This window comes from Andrena cerasifolii, chromosome 5 (assembly GCF_050908995.1).
Source record: "Andrena cerasifolii isolate SP2316 chromosome 5, iyAndCera1_principal, whole genome shotgun sequence".
NCBI classification, from domain to species: Eukaryota; Metazoa; Arthropoda; class Insecta; order Hymenoptera; family Andrenidae; genus Andrena; species Andrena cerasifolii.
In genome coordinates, this window is record NC_135122.1 from 9,475,256 (window position 1) to 9,488,712 (window position 13,457).

Consider the following 13,457-nt stretch of genomic DNA (forward strand, 5'->3'; position numbering starts at 1 on the left):
AGCAATTTGACACATTATTTTGTGAATCGTTCTCTTCGAAGTTTCGAATGCCTTGTCCTGCTTCCTTGATCTTCTGAAGCGTGGTGACTTCGAGACTGGCGCTCGGTACTCGCGACATAAATACAATAAACACACGTAATTAATTAAGGAGAAGGTTTCATTATACGAATCTTGAGAGACATTACTACAAATATGTTTAACTTTCTTTTTTATGAGACAAATGTACGCGTTCTTAAATTTTTCATTTTTTAATTGCATTGCAATTTAGTGGTCGGAATGCGCTATGAGTGAGACGAGGTAGAAAATTGAAATTGGCAAGATTTGCGAATGTAGTACGTTTTAAAATTAAAATTGTTTCCGAATGCACGCGCAGGGGTTTGCAAGAATTATTGATTGAAAAAATTAATGCTCCAAATACTGTTGCGAATTTCTCGCGTACGCATTAATTACATGTTAAATACTTCTTCTAGTTTAAATCGCACCATCCTTTTTATCCACATGCCCGCGTTTTTCATGCTGAATTCGCAGCAAGTAACGCGCAGAAACTCGCCCATAATCTGGGCACACGTCTTCAATTAGTCAAATTATATCAGATCCTCGAGTAAGGGATCTGTGAAATTCCGGATTTTCCATTTCATCACGTATTAAATTGCGCGATTTTTGCGTCATTGCGGGCCAGATTATGAAAATAATTAATCGGATCTGGGCTGATAGGTTTCGATCGAATAATCCGCCGGGAGCAAAATTCTCATTCAAAAAACGTCTACCTACTCGACCAGGCACGCATAACAAGATTTCTATTATACTATTATATTATTTAAAAAGCCTCAGTTTGCTTATCTTGCAACGCAGCTTTTCTAAGTGACAAAAACTCTGTAATCCTAAATAAAAAAAATTCTGTTAGTTGCTTATAAAATTAGTGTTGCGCAGTGTCCTCTTTATAATGTTGCCCTGAATGGATCAAACATTAAAAAATGAAATTGTTCTAACCCTGAGACGCAAAGGGGATCTGATAATACTTGTCAACCTAGTTTCGGCAGAATTAACACTATCGTTAAATAAAATCACTGTTCCTGTGTGCAACCGAGGCTATTAATTCCATCGTAATATTTCACCGCATTGTTTCTCTAACTGCCATTAAGGATTTGCGAATACACCAATATTTCACACCAGGCAGCGATCAGTGGTTACCTAACTCAAACCACTGGTAGAACTATGTGCAACACTAGTGAAACATCAGAGTCATAGGTAGGAGCTTCAAGAAGGCTTAGTTAACACCTCGATGCCACTGGCAGTTGAAAGCTTCAAAGTTCTGATTCTTCATGTCTGATTCCCTCAACTTTACTCAAGTTATCGCAATTTATGTTTAAACAAAAATTGACTTTGGACGATGACAGATTCTTTGTTTATAATTTTTAGCTCGAATAGTAACGACTGGATAATCAAACTTTAAACAGAAAAAATGTGCGTCGCGACGAGCTTTACAGCACTATATTTTTTAAAATACAGTTTAACAAATTTAATTTTCCAATCTTTCTTAGCGTTTGGACGATAATTTTTCCCATTTTCGAACGCCAGTCCCCTTGTTGCATCCGACCCTTCAATTACGAGAGTGAGTCGAAAAGGGTGGCCAATGCGCCAGGTAGACTTGTCTTTTAGTCAGTCGTTAGTGGGCATTCGAAGGGTACAGGTATAGCGCCGTTAGAGAGTTTATATAAACATTAGCTTGCGTTATTCTCCAGACATCTATTTTAGAGTTTAACACCGTGGTCTCCCCTTCGATCGACCAACACGCTCGACGGCAAAGGTGATACCGTCGCCCGTGCTTAAATGTCATGATATCAGGGTGTTAAGATGTCAATATGTCAACGGCGTCGACGTTGTCACGCGTGTTTGAGTTTATACCTGCAACGAGCGTTAGCCAGCAATACTGTAACTTGCGTTAATTTACGAAAATGAGAAAGTGTCAATCTGTCAGCACGTCGAAGTGCTTACATTATCGTGCGTGGTCGTGAAAGTTTTAGCTTAAAATCGCTTATATATCCAATTACCACGAAAACAGAGTATGTATCGACATAACCCGTTACTTTCATATAAAAAGAACACGAATTATTTTTTTTTTCTTAGGGCTCACTCGAATAGACATACTCGATGGGAATCATTTAATATTTCTCTGGTGGTTAAACAATCTCTTGTTTGCCTCTTTTTGCGAATCAAAGTTAAAAATAAAAGTTTCTTTTAATTTTCACGTCAAAAATTTACCACCATCATGGCACTTTAAATATTCCAAGCGTCACCCTGCGAAACTAATAATTCTGACTTATACTCGCTTGCCTGCCCACCAGAGATTCCTAATATTATTTTTGAAGGTAGTGTGAGTCAGATCAATAAAAGTGTTGTATAGTGTCCAAGGAAGAATGTAATAACGTATAAATTATGTTTCCAGAGGTGGTTCCTTCTTTAGAGGCTTTAAAATCATACGAGTTTCTTTTCATGCGGCATGATACAGCTACTTTATACCCTAGTAGAATGAGAAAAGGGATTCAGTGGTGTGTTCTGAGAATCCTGCGTAGCTTACTTCGCGTTTATACAACAACGGTGTAGATGAATCGCCGAGTTCGAGGGTCCAATATTGTACAAACGACTTTAACCAATTTTTGAAATACAACGAATGGTAAATGTCAAAATAATGGTGGTGGAATATTTGATAGAGAAGTAGGTGGTAGAAGAATATCACTCTTCAGATAAATATTAATATATATAAAACTGAACAATGTTGAAATAAAATCTTAAAATCTCTCACTCTCTTCCTGACTTTTCTTGGACTTGTGACTTTTTAAGTCTAACATTTAACACTGATATCTATCACAATTAATGGTTCCTCCTTCTTTTTAAAATTCATAATATATCGGGCCTCTTCTGCGCCATCGCACATAGGATACAACAATCTCCCAATGCAACACAAGTTCTGCTACCATTCCTGTTGATATCCACAATCGAGAAACCAAGAAAAAACACTGCATCGAACATTCTGCTCTCCACAGCGAGCAAGCCCAACACTGCCAGAACTTTCCCATTCCCAAAACCTACTCAGAATACTTCGTCAAAGATCTCAGCATACCGGGCGAAGCACAAAGCGTGGCAACTGAATGTTTTAAAAAATACTGTTAATATGCAAAATGTTATTAAGGCAAATTTCTTATGTCACTTGTGTAAATGTAATGTGCATTGTCTTATATTACCAATCTTTTCGAAAGTATTCAAATCTCACTCTTTGTACATCCCTCCCTGTACGCAACACGCAGATTTCAGCTGCAGCGAGTTCCCCTTTCCCCAGATTCTCCACCATGCGGGCAGCACACACCACCAAAACAGCAAATCGTAAAATAATTCTCCACCCCCGACATGAATTTTCCACGAATATCGTGGCGCGTACGCGCGCATATCAAACGAATGCTGCGCACCGCCCTCGAACATAAATATCCCCCCGTAACACGAGAAGCGTAACGCTCCGGGCTAATGTGCTCGTAATACACTTACACGAAATAGTAAGCGCGTCCACGAAGTCCTTTGAGCATTAGCGACGGAAACTCCCGCGGACAATTACGATTGTAAGAGCGTCGAGCAGCCTACGTCTGTTCAAATGTCACGCTACCGATCATTTCGCCTGTTGTAAAATACTGGGAAACATCGTGCGCGATCTCGCCCACGCGAGTCTGCTTTTCGGGACAGGGGTGCTTCGAGGGAATAAGCCGAGCGATTGCTTTCAGCGTAAACCAGCGATTGTGGCACGCGTGTGTAGGATAAAGGAGGAAGAGACCGCGGGTGTCTCGATGCCCGTGGTGTTGAATCTTTTGTAAAAACGACTGGGGAGGTAGTCTAGATAAGGTGACGCCCAGGGAAGACCGTCTGAGGCGGGAGAAGCGCGGCGAGAACACGCACGAGATTTCTGCCTCCGTTTTCGAGCCTCGCCCATCGATGCGACGCTTTTAGGAGAATTGACGCGGAGACAATGCTTTGCATTCCGTCACGGTTATCGCGATGCTCGGCGAAAAGGAGATGATGAAGATAGGGGCGGATGGTGCGAGATGTTTGCCCAGCAGGCTTCTCGTAGGCCCAGGAGCCCCGCGAACAAAGGAGCTGAGGCAAGCAACTTCTGCAAAGGTTCGCCCGCGCAGCTTTCAACCTCGAGTGGAGTCGGATGAATTTGCGTTTTCCAGATTGTAAATTTCAAGTTCCCATTAACTCTGTTATGTACTCCCCGCGAACGAGGCGCCACAGCGACAGCGCCTGGCTAATTTCGCGTCGGGACGCGGAGCATATTTCCATGGCGTCTTTCAACACCTCGTTAGCCACCTCGCCGAAGTGTATCGTGGACTTAAGAAATTGGAGCCCTGGGAAGACATTCGCGATTACTCCCAGTGACATTTACTAAAAATTGCGCGCTGTGCTCCCGAGCTCCGTTTGACAAGGAGGTTTGGTGGCGGCACTAAAAGTTTCTGAAGGTGTTGAAGAAGAAAGGTTTAGCTACACCGACTTTTTCGTCTGCTCATTTTTTATGCGAAAAAGTTGATCAAATGAGTCGGTCGGTTTTTAAATCTGGAAAGAGTATGACTACTTTTCTGTATATAATTAACGGGGCTGGGCAGTCGAATCGCTCGAAAATCAAGTATTTTCTGCGAATTAATTACAAGGAGATGAAAGCAAGCGCAGGCTTTTCCTTTTATACAATGTTTATTCTTATCACGCAGAGTAAAAAAATATTCCTTTGGTCTACATATCTGTTTTACAAATGGCGCCACACGAGGTTGATTGTACAGTGGTTTAGAAAAAGTGTCTTTGGTTTCACACTGATATTGAGCTTAAAAATAAGGATACAACGGTTTCCTTGGAATATGTTTCTCCTAGAACCTGCAATTTTGGAGGGGACTTCTGAAAAAGGATTGAACCAAAATTATTAAAGTAGCAACTAGGAGAATGCGATTTTTCGCGGTGCACAGACGAGTGGTTTTTTCTCTCTCGAAAACTAGAACTTTTACACTTTAGGCTGAAGCACATTCCAAAAAGGAATAAATTTTGAACAAGCTGTAAAAATTTCAAGTGGATCCGAGCCTCGGTTTTTTCGCAATTAGGACAGAACTGCAGAATAAACGCCCACACATCGCACGACTGTAGCGCCGTCATATACAAGTATATATTGTCAACAAAAAAAACTTTTTTTACAGTTTATAGTATTAATAAACATTGCCCAAAAGGACTAGTCACAATTTGTATTCATCTCCCTGTAATTAATTCGCAAAAAATACTTGATCTTCGAGCGATTTGACTGCTTACAATTAGTCGTCAGTGGCTGAACGGCCAATATCAATCAATATCCATGATAAAAATCTATGTTTCTAAAAAAATCAGCCATATTAAGTAAGCCTTCCGACATAGAACAAAATATTTCGTGCTCCTCTTGCAAGCTTGAGCAGATGCACAGCTAACGAATCATAAATGCATTTACTATAAAATTTACATGCTTTTGAAGATCTGATTAATTGGAATAATTTTTACTCGAGACTATTTTGAAGATAACGAACGCGTGAAAAGTTACAGAGAGATATAATTTCAGTTACACTAGGATGGAGCGTTGCGTCTGACCACAGACTGACCACTTTCACTTCCCTCGCCGTCTATCTTGCCATATCGTTTAAAACGTACATTATTTTGAACATCGTTTCGAGTAAAAGTTGCCAAGGTCAACAAAGCGTCCCGAGAAATGTATAAATTTATCAGAATTCGTATTATCACAAAACACTACAATTCATTTTTACCAAATAATCAGTTTAATGACACTACACTTGACACAATAATTCTGCAAATATTCTGATGTAATAAAATCACATTCACAGGTTTTCAAATTCATATTCAACGAGTGACAAATATTCAATAAAATCTTAATTGACAATAAAATGCTGAAAATCCCAACGAGAATGGTTACGCGACTGTAACGTATCAAAAATTTAATTTTGACGCGGCGAAACATTCAAAAAATTTAATCTCGAACGCGTGGGAACATTCTGTACCGAATATTTAAATCGGCTGTAAAACGTCCCCCTGGAAAAGCGTCGAAAATTTCGGGCAGGGAACTTAATCTTAACGTAACTACACTAACTACGATCTACCGTTCTCTGCTGAAAAAAAAACCTTGAAAAATTCCCATCAAGGGTCTTGCTAAGTAAACCTTCAGCGCGAGCTCAACACCCGATTTTAATGTCGATAAAACCGAGGAACTTTCGCGTGGAAGATTACCACGACCTTTGGTCATTAATTCAACCATGTGACGTTACTTAATGCACATTTTCAGATGCTTCTAAAAACGGCATCCACAGAAGAAACAATAATGTTCTATCGTGGACATACTTCTTCAAAATTACTTGGTTCTTAGAAATACATTAGGTTTCTCTATCAAATGGCCATTAATTGGTAGCATAAAAATCTTCGTAATAAATTTGCCTACCCTCAAATAACGTTTTAAAATCATAATTCGTCTAGCATCGAAGCATTTGTATATCTGGGGTATTTTTTCCACCGAACGAGAAGCTCGATAAATCCTCGAATACCAATTTCAAACACCGCTCGCGAAACATAAAGCTACGCGTCTGTCGCTTGACGCCCGTCACGTACCTACTACATTCCCGTCGGCTACAAGTGAATTCAGAATCGCATAAAGCACCCTCGCTTGCATAATGCTCTTATTAACAAGCCCTCGTGCCTGCAGATCGCATTATTAATTTACGTGGCCTTGATTCGCTGCAAGACCTGTTACATGCGTGGCGTGCAATCGCGCCCATGGGCGCTTGCAAATATCCGCGTTACCCATTCAAAGCAAACCACTTCCCACCCTCCGGCGGCGCTCCATTTTCCTTCGGTTCAGTAATTTTCGTGCAGGGTCGACCGTGACACGCGACTGACCCCCGCGAAGCAGAAAAACAGCCAGTACCTCGTATTTACATACGCAGCGAGTCGAAGCGATGGCTCCTTTTCCCAGCTGACCTTCGATCGTTCATCCCCGCGGAGAAAGGGAGCGCGAGATAAGGGATCAAGGGGCGAGAAGAGATCGAGCACAGAATGGAATGTTCCCGGGGAATCGAGGAAATGGGGGCGGAAATCGGTCGATTAAACGCTATCAAATCCATCTGGGAATTACGTTGCGTGCGTAGCTCGGTTCCCGTGGAAAGCCACATATTCCGTGGTACATTACACGACTGTCTCAGAGCCGAGAGAATCTTCGATACGTTAATTACCAGCGTCATCGATTCCACGGATTAGAAACCAATCACGATTAAATAAATCCGAGGAACTCCCGAAAGCTTCGCCGTTCCGCTGAACGGTTTCCAGGCCACCTTTCAATCAACAGTACTCCCGTGCCCCAGAGAATCTGCTCGTTCGATTCGCGCTAGAACTCGTTAACCGACCGAAGTGCTCCGCGAGAGTGCCGGGGCGGCGGGGACGTGGTGTTCGCGATCCGAGTGGCCGAGGGAAGCGCGCGAAAGCGGTTTTAAGAGAAGCCGGAATGACCAACCTGTTACTTGAGAGCTGCGGTGGCTGCCGTGGCGGGGAAGTGCGTGCGTTCTTTCGGCCGCGGTCTCGCGCTCGCCAGCTGTCCCTCCGTATGGAGATACACGTGCTCGTATGTCTACGGGCACGTAAGTGCGCGTAACTTTCCAGCGATACGTTTGCCCGACAGTCGGACACGGCTCTGGGCCTCTGCTCCCTATCGCGCTGCTATCGTTGCGTACGCGCGCGTAACACATACGTTTCGCGCTGCTCTAGCGGTGCACGGCCCCGGTTACGTTTGCGTGTACCTGTACGGTGGTCTCGCGTGCGCCGCGTTATGCGTGAGCTGTGCCCGTGCGCGTCTCTGCGCGGCTGGTGGAGCAGAGGACGCGCATGCCCGCGCTAAGGGACGCGCAAAAGGAAAACTCGCGGGCGAGCGGCCGACCAACTTCACGGCTAAATGGGCAAAGGAAAAAGTTGCAGTGTAGAATCAGCGTGACATCCAGAACGGCGACGATATCGTCGGGCAGGCTGCCCGGCTTGTACTGCCCGGGTCTCCTGTTTCTCCCACCGAGCGAACCACCCGCCCCTCCGATTCCCATTTCTCCCGGCTCTCCTGCCTCTCCTGCCTCATCCTGGCGCTCTCCTTACACCCCCGTTTCGCCAGTCCTCTCCGCCCCGCTCTCCACCCTCCGCCGCTGAGCGCGCCCGCCGAAAAAGCTCGCCCACTCTACCCCACCTTTCGTGCCCCTTTTCGTCCTCCGTCACCCCCCCACGTCTGCCCTATGACGCTCCTCCGTCGCTTCAACCCCTTTGCGCCCTTCCACGGCCGCCCTGACGCTCCTAGCCCCGTGACTTCGCCTCGGCGACTCGGCCAGCCGAACTCTGAACGGTGTCGTTCCTACCTTTTTCTTCTCCAGCTGGTTTATTCTTTCCAGCCGCGAGCAGCTCAGGGCGCAAGCTCCCCTGGCGAGGAGAAGGGAAGAGGCTGTCGGGCAACCGCCGGCAGGGATATCCTCGGTAGGGCCCGAGGGATGCGGAGACGCGCCTTATTCGCGAACATTTCCACTGCACAGGGGAAGCTATAAGGAGTTCCCGGCGGCCTCCGCGGGCAGGGATCACGGCACTCAGGGACGCTTTGGAAGTTTCTTCGCCTCTCGGTCGAGAAGGGTTTTTCAGGCGATGCGCGTGGGGTTATTCTTGGACCGCTACCAAGGGCATGGTTGGAATTGGATTTATGAAAGGGAATGATGCGTTCTGGAATGACGAGGGAAGTCTTGTCTTCTCGGTATGTTGGAGAGAACGGGCTGCCGTGCCAATGACAGTTGGAAACAATTTTTGAGCGTCACGTGCGACGGACGTTAAGAGTTGGAAAGACCAGCTCGCAGAACTTGGGACAATCTATCCACGTTGGAAACATACTTCGATATCTTTATAGGCAGTTCCTTGCGTACAAATGCTGCACCACCCCCAACTGAGATGTAGCTTTTCGGGTTAATCAACTACTAGGTCGAAGCGATGGACGAATTATTCTGCGCTTATCCTCAGGTCGAAGCGATGGACGAATTATTCTGCGCTTATCCTCCTTAAAGTTTTATCGTAGTGCGCGTAAACGCAAGTATTAGGCGGAATTTAGATTTTATGCGAAGCGGCTTGTAGTCCAGGGGTTTCTCACCCAATTCAAAGTTTTAAAATGCTGATAATACAGTCATGATTTGATGTTTAGATTCGTGAGTAAAGGTAAGTTTGAGGTAGATTTTAATGGAAATAAAGGTTCGTTGTATTTTCCCTTAGTGATTAATGATCCCTGGAGTGCAATAATTAGAAAGGGAGAATAATTTCTTTCTTCCGGGTTTTTAGTAAGCGCGTTACAATTTCGTAATTGTGGTCATTGGCTTAAGGAGACTAGGCAGTCGAAAAATCGATTTTTTTTTTATTGCATTTTCCGAAAATACTATCTTCCTATACTAACATTCCAGACGAAGAAAAAATATAGAAAAGTATTATACATTTTACGTACATGCTCTCCAATTCTATTGGAATGATCAATGAAATTTAATGATGCATGGAGTTGCACAGTAAAATCATTAACTCGATGAATAGACGACAGAGTAACGTTCTCCAACGAGTAAATAAAAACTCTAGAACTATTTTTTCAAGAGAATACTAAAATATAATCTGCTTTATCTACAGTGTAATCTAGATTATTTTACATAATATAGATTACATTATTTACTTATTACTCTAAATTACATTTTAGTAGTGAAAAATGTGAAATAATGAAATATGAGGACACCAAACTTTAAGCCTGTTTCCTCCTCTTCTATCACTGATAGTGGAAAACGTGTGAAAACGGAAAGCACCCCGTTCGCAAGTATAGCTAATCGATCCACCTTATTCTGAAATCTTTCGATCGTTACACCTCGTAATTGATTAGTGTTAGAAGAGCCACAGATAGACCGGGGTGCATAGTTAAGCCAGAGTAGGAGGCAACCCGTTGCACCTGACCGATCAATTGGGCGGAGAATTCCAGGGGTGGAATTGGGTGAAGGTGACGTGCAAAACGGCGGCCGAAAATGGGCTTTTTTCGGCAGCGGTGTTTCGGCTGCTTGCCGAAAATAAAAGCTAGCGGCTCTATTATACGCGGACCCTCGGTGACCCGCTATGTAAACTGACGTTTCGCGTGTGAAAAAGAGTTGAAACGTAACGGCCCAACTCTGCACGATATATCGATCAATTCTATGCAAACAGTTGACACCTGCAACAGCTTTTTCGTCGCGGACGAAAAAAAAAAACGGGTACGAAAACACTTCGCCCCGTTGGCTTTACATTTTTTACGCGGCTATTTCGGTTCGAACAATTTGCCGTAGAATTGAAAAATTATTATTAATACGAGTCTCGAAATTCCCTGCCTCCGCGTAGGCGCGTTTCAGTTTGTTTCGCAGCTCGTTAAAATGCACACCGTTAACGTAATGCTGCGTTATCAAACATGCAGGTTCCATCAGACAAGCGAATGCTCGGCTCGCACTTTTGAGACACTCGCACTGTGCAATCTGGTAAACAGAGTGTTTTATTTAAAAAAAGAAACTGTAGGTATCGTTTTTTTTCTTCCTAGCATGCTGACGCAGTATTTTCTTTTTGGTAATTTTTTTACAAATAGTGGAGTTGATACTTCTCCGAGGGAAAGGATATTTATGTGCACAATGTAGTACGCGTAACGTGTTGCCAAGTGAAATCGTGAAATGGTGTTTGCACGAGAAATAAAGCCTTTTGAACTGATTCTATTGGCGCCAGTATTCTATAGATACTATTAAATACTCACCATCGTTCTAAAACGAAGTAGATTTAACAGTTTCAAAATCTCTTTCCACCAAGTACAGAATCGCATGAAAATAATTATTGTTTCAGCAAACCAGTATACAGTAGCTTCGCAGTTTTAAATGAGAAGCTATACAGAAAACATATCGGTCTCTATTTTTAGTTAATCAGAATTCAATTCCCATCGAGTGACACGCAGGAAGCATTCCACTACACATGGTGTCAATAAATTCATAGTGATGAACATTACGTAGTTAATTACGTATAGTATCCATCAAGGTGGGCAACAGAAATATTAACAAATATAATATATTCCAGATCGCCTCATGCTTCAGGTAAATTGGAATAAATGTATGCCACCTTCAATCAAAAAAACCTGCTGCTCTCAGTCACTTACACGATAGCACCTGCATCGATGAATAAGAACATGTTTATTTTACAAGTACAAAAGGGTTTCTTCTCAAGGCCATATTTAAATATACCTTCCTGTTTACTTCGTTGAGTGCTACACAGGTACAAAGTCTTTACAGCGTGTTTGTGAACAATGTATATATTATTATCATATGCAAAATACGCTCACGGTATCGCCCGAAAAGATCTCCAGGCGCTACTGACTCCTCAGCATCGCATAGCCCAGCAGCGAGGCATTCCCCAGGGCAATGGCATGTCTACATCCTCCCTCGAGCATTCCCTTATCGTGCACTGTCGAGTCAGAATCCCTGCAAAATTGCCTACGGGTCCCCTTTGACAAAAAACCGCGCCGCAGGAACGTCCTGTGACAGTTCAAATCCCTTGGATCTCCAATTGTTATGAGCTCCTTCTACGCTTGACAAGCTTATAATAATTCCCACGCTAATGATCAAATCAGTGAGTGTATTTCACTGAAAGCTTTCTGGAAGATTATTCTAACACTCCTGTAGCATTGTAGTTTCATTGCGGAATTATTTCTATTGTGCATTATTTATATTTTATACTCGGTTCTGAGTTGATCGACTAATCGGTCGATATGGTTTGAATTAGGCGGGGGTTTGGCCTGGTAATGGGATTAATCTAAATTAACACTATAGTATTATACATCGACGTAGTACTATGGGAAAGAACGCGACTTAGTTTCGAAAACCTTTAATGGTTCTAGTTACGGGAACCCGAGACGTGAGAATGACTAAGATCGCAAATGGGTGTGTCATTATTAACCAGCTGTGATTACAATAGTTTGAGTAATAAAATACTTTGAAATCCACATTCAGAGGGGAAGTAATACGTGGTGCCTGAATTTATTTTGGAGCTTGAATCTATACAATATTTTACAATTATAACGCTCGAAATGATGATTACTCTCGGAACAGAGATGAAATGGAAGGTAAACTATAAAATATTAGGTTGTCTATTTGCGATAGACAGATACTAATAACAAAGAAATTCTTTTCTATTATTCCATGCATTCGAGCCTAGATAAAAGCAAAGAAGTTAGAGCAGTATCAAAATCTAGAAATAATTTAAACATCTTCGGTGTCTAGAGTTGCTTTATAAAGTTTGATGTAACTAAAAAAGAGATTGGAGAAGAAATGATTTTGCATTAGTATTATTAATATCATGGCAGACAATGTATTGGATAAATCTAACATCCAAAGAAAATTTTGGTTGCAGGGTTCAGGGGCTGTAGAACCCCCTTACCATTTTTGTGTCGCATGCAACGTTGCCGATGAAGTCTCGAAACAGATTGTAACGCTACGCATGGTAGGAACTAGAATTAAGCACGAGTAAAACTAGTTTATGTTTTGAGAGTCAATGCCCGCGATTTACAAATGTTTCTGTTAGAGTAACAATTTAAAAATCGTCTTATGAACATCTTCCGTTCAACGGAAGAGAACGGAGGAAGAAAATAAAACAATATCACATTCGTCTTTTAACCTTGCTGTCCTATTCCGGTTTATTTAACGCAAAACAAATTTATTTAACATACAAATTTATATAATCAACAACATTATTTGTGGAAGACATGCTTTCATGATGTAACGTGGAATACCTTGCAAAGGAATTGTAACTTTGTATATTTCAATAAAATGCTGAAGCAGAGAGGACTTTAAAAATTGTGAAAAACTCAACAGTTCCAGTATCTCGCTGAAATATTCCAACTTGCACTTATTCTTCCATCTTAACACTATATTCGTGTTCTGGGGTTCGGTAGGAACAATCGAACAACATTTTAAGTTACATATTTTATTCTTACATTCTACCATAGTATTGCAAGTTAAAGAAATTCTTATATGCGACTAGAATATTTGACAATCGCAGCCATCGGCTCGGTTCTCACCGATTACCAGGTCTCACCGCGAGGAGGTTGCTGCGCTTGGAGACCCGTAGAGAGATAGATGGAATCAAAGTTCCATCGATCTCCCTGTACATGAAGCCTACTAAACCAAAGAGATGGATGGAAACAAAGTTCCATCGATCCCTTCGGTTTAGATATAGAATCTAGGGAACTGCCAAGCAATCACTCGATTAAAAGAAATTCAGGAAAGAAGGAAAGGCGAAGGGTAAGCATGAAACAAGTATTGGACGGCGCAGTTCCTACCACCCTGCTGTCCAAGTCGAAA

The 13,457-nt window shown here is 42.5% G+C and overlaps 1 protein-coding gene across 8 annotated transcripts in view; it reads right to left on the minus strand.

Annotated features, from left to right (window-relative positions):
- Fife (regulating synaptic membrane exocytosis protein fife) overlaps nt 1–8,070 on the minus strand; it is a 125,871-nt gene extending 117,801 nt beyond the window's left edge. For 7 of the 8 annotated variants that reach the window (XR_013085382.1, XR_013085383.1, XM_076813165.1 and 4 more), the window contains exon 1: nt 7,568–8,070. The gene's annotated coding sequence lies outside the window, so the exon portion shown is untranslated. Of the gene's footprint in view, nt 1–3,540; nt 3,592–7,567 lie in introns of those variants that run through there. The other variant, XM_076813163.1, reaches the window with a different exon arrangement.
- Between the last annotated feature and the right edge of the window lie 5,387 nt (nt 8,071–13,457).